Source organism: Mastomys coucha, unplaced genomic scaffold (assembly GCF_008632895.1).
Source record: "Mastomys coucha isolate ucsf_1 unplaced genomic scaffold, UCSF_Mcou_1 pScaffold14, whole genome shotgun sequence".
Taxonomy (NCBI): Eukaryota; Metazoa; Chordata; class Mammalia; order Rodentia; family Muridae; genus Mastomys; species Mastomys coucha.
In genome coordinates, this window is record NW_022196896.1 from 100,361,529 (window position 1) to 100,365,178 (window position 3,650).

The 3,650-nt window shown below is 51.3% G+C and overlaps 1 protein-coding gene across 1 annotated transcript in view; it reads left to right on the forward strand.

The window, feature by feature from the left end:
* Positions 1-354: 354 nt before the first annotated feature.
* The window catches only part of Vil1 (villin 1), a 29,581-nt gene continuing 26,285 nt past the window's right edge, over positions 355-3,650 (forward strand). Inside the window, exon 1 of the mRNA XM_031367961.1 lies at positions 355-407. The gene's annotated coding sequence lies outside the window, so the exon portion shown is untranslated. The remainder of the gene's footprint in view (positions 408-3,650) is intronic.

The window sequence follows — 3,650 nt, forward strand, 5'->3', positions numbered from 1 at the left end:
CCCCCCCCCCATGCCTCTTCTCTTAGGGCAGGAGGGTAGTCTGCTGAGATGGTGGAAAGGAGAATGGTCCAGGGACCTGTAGCCTGCCCTGGTGGGAGTTGTCTACCTGCAGGGAGAGCCCAGGTCCTAGCCGGAAGTGCACCCCATCCCAGAGGCTGAGGAGCCAAGGGCGGGGCACACACCAGCTCTGGCTGTCAGGCTGTTGCTGGGCTCTAGGTTCCCAGGGACCTGGGCACCTACTTCCCCGCCCCCTTATCCATTCTCTCTGGGGCCCTATCTTCCCTTATATGGTGAAGGAAGTTCCTGGGGGGTTGGGAGGGGGAGGTGAGGACAAAGGTCGTTCTCCTGCAGCCAGCTTGCCACAACTTCCTAAGATCTCCCAGGTGGTGGCTGCCTCTTCCAGACAGGTAAGGCAGTTGGGTGGGGACACATGGTGATCACAGGTGGTTGGAGGGGACAGGGTCCTTGCTTCTCTCTGGCAGCCAGTAGCACCTTGGTGGAAGTTTGGGGGTGAGGTAAGGTATTCTGAAACTCTGAAAGAAGCAAGAAGCCAGCAGGCTGTCTTGGGCCTTCAGTGAAGGAAGTTCACAGGCCCCTTCCCTATAAGTCACCTCTACTTCATGTTAGGTGTCATCTGTGCAGATTCTCTGGGACCAAGGTGGCTCCTGGGACTCAGATTTCTACAATTAAAATCAGGACAGTCCTGAGAAAGCTGCGATTCGTTGGTCTCCGTGATTATATTTATTTCTTCTCTCTGGCTGCTCATTTCTTTGTTCGTGTCTTGCACATCTGAAATGTTTCTTTCTTTGTGTCAGCATTCTCCTGACACTCTTGGGAGGTCGTGTCCTTGGCCCATGTATCCTGGGATGTAAGCTGCAGCCATCAGGAGAGAGGGGGAGAGGCAGGAGCTGGGTCCTAGGCCCTCTTAGGCCTGGACATCACCCCTTTCCTAAAAATGGCCCCTCCACTTTCCAGTCACCATGGTCTGTTTTATCAGAGCTGGCAGTGAAAGCCAAGCCTGCCCAGAATTTTGGGACTCACTTTCTGACCAAGGTCATCTGCTCAGGAATTCCCCTGTCACTTGGAGGTTGGGAGTATCTGCTTCTGGGGGCTCCCAGGACCTGGTTAGCAGGAGGATATCCTTTGTATAGGGAAGAGTGGCATAGGCCAGGGTGTTACCACATTCCTGTCTAGTTAAAAGCTGGGACTAAAACCCATGGCAGCACCCAGGATTCCCTGAAGTTGTACCCCAGGAGCAACAGGACAGTAGATAAGAATGGCTAGGTAGCTGGAGAGAAGGAGAACCTTGATCTCCCTAAGGCCCCTAGGTCCTCCTTCCATTCCCTAGTCCAGATGGTCGGTAGGTATGTGTGCTAGTTGTATACCTACTGTGGGCTGTGCGCTGGTAGCTACAAGCATGAGTGATGGCTCGTGTCTATAGTGTGTATAATCTGAGCACTTGGGAGGCTGAAGCGAGAGGATTGCTGTATGTTTGAGACCAGTCTGAGCTATAGAGTGAGACTTTGTCTTTAAAAAAGAAAGAAAAAAAGAAAGAAAGAAAGAAAGAAAGAAAGAAGGAAAAGAAACAAACCACTACACCCCCCCCCAAAACAAAACAAAACAAAACAAAACCTCATCTCTCTAGGTTATGTCTGTCTAAGTGGTAGAGTTTGGGGACTTCAGGCTTATAAATAGGCCTTTGATCACTGTGTGGTAATGGATGAGAAAGTCCAGTCTGGGACATAATGGGACTCTGAAAAAGGACTCCCTGCCAGCCTAAGAATTCTGGGAAGGCTTCCTGGAGTGAGTGTGTCCCGAGTCTGGGAGAATATGAAAGAAGTGGGAAAGCCAAGTCAGAAGCAGCCAGGGTGTTGGGGCAGCAGTCAGACTACTATTCTAGAAGGCAGAAGAGAGGGTTGAAAGAGTGCTGGTGGACAGATCAATGGTGGACAGAGGGTTGGGACAGGAGGACGGGAGGGAGAGGTGTCCAAGATTCTGTACACATAGCTGACTTTTGGTTCTCTGGGTGACAAGTGTCCTCCCAGGGATAGGGCTGTAGAAGGGTTGGGACCAAGGGTGAGCCAATGAGTTCAAGTCGAGGGACGTGTCCAGCCCAGGGTCCTTGCTGGCAGGTTGAAGAACAAGAGCTCTCCAACCCTCCCTGAAGTTTAGGGGAGACAGGAGAGCTGAGGAGGTCCTTCTAGGGTGAAGGAGAGGTGTCTGCTCTGACCAACATGGCTAAGAGCAGAAGCAGTTGAACCAGTTACCTCTCAGAACCAGCCATCCCCACTTGGCCCTAAGGAGGCTGGGCCCCTTTCTGTTTACGAATCTCACTTTTCTTCAGAGAGAGGCAGCAAGCCTTTGTCCCCTCCCTGATGGTCAATAAACACCCCTGTGCCTAACACTAGTTTATTTTGCTGTCAGTTTGCTCCAGGAAAGTCCATCTGGTAGACCTCTGCTCCTAACTCACCAAGGTATAGCCCACATTCCTCACCCAGAGGGTGCAGAGGAGGGCCCTAGAGAAAGGGCAACAGTAACAAAGATGGCCAGAATGAAACAGAAAATATTGTCCTTTGTACCCAAATTGGTTTTGCTGAACCAGGAGGGTGTGTGTGTGTGTGTGTGTCTTGAGGGACCCTTCCTGCTAAGGAATATCTGATATTAGTACCCATGCCAACAGGGGTATAGGGTAGAGTCAGGCCCATGAGGCTTCTGCAAACACAGCAAGCTACACAAGGTGGATTGGTGGCCTGGATCACTAAGGGGTAGGCTGATCAGAGAGGGCAGAACATACCAAGATAAGCCACCCTGTGGGGCTTAGAAAAGGGAGTTTACAAGAGGTAAAGGCCGAGCCATTTATTGTCCAAGACATGACTCAAAATCAAAGTGCAAAGAGAGATTAGCTGGAGAGATGGGGCTGTCAGTGTGGGATACCTGACCTTGCACTTGTTAGTCACTAGGCCAAGGAGCAGTCACAGAGGGTGACTGACTCCTACTCAGCTTGGGGCAGGCACGTGGAGAATGGGTGACCTCCATCCTTGGGGAGAGGTTGAAAATGACCAGGTACAAGTGTTTCTCGCTATGCCTCATGCCAGGATTCCCGGCCAGTTTTCAAAGGACTCAGGTCTCATCTCTGGTGGAAATAAAGAATCCAAGCCCTAAGCCCCATTCTGGTCTAATTAAATCAGAAGCCCTGGGGATGCAGGCTCTGAGCAGCAGGAGCTTTTTAAAAAGCTCCCAGGTGACTCTGATCAGCAGCTGGAACAAACACACCTATAGTTCAAACAGAAAGAGGCAAAGCTAGGGGAAGCTTGGGATGGGGAGGCTTCTTCCAGCCCAGTGGATGGAGGCTGGTTAGCAGTGGTGGCAGCTTCTCTCTGTCTGTCATTCATTTATCCACCCACCCATCCATCCACCCACCTATCCATCCATCCATCCATCCATCCATTCATCATCCATCCACCCACCTATTCACTCATCTACCCATTCATCCATCCATCCATCCATCCACCCACCCATCTGTCCATCCATCCATCCATCTATCTATCTATCCATTCACCCACCCATCTACCCATCCATCCACCCATCTATCCATCCATTTACCCACCCACCCATCCATCCACCTGTCCATCCACCCATCCACCCACCCA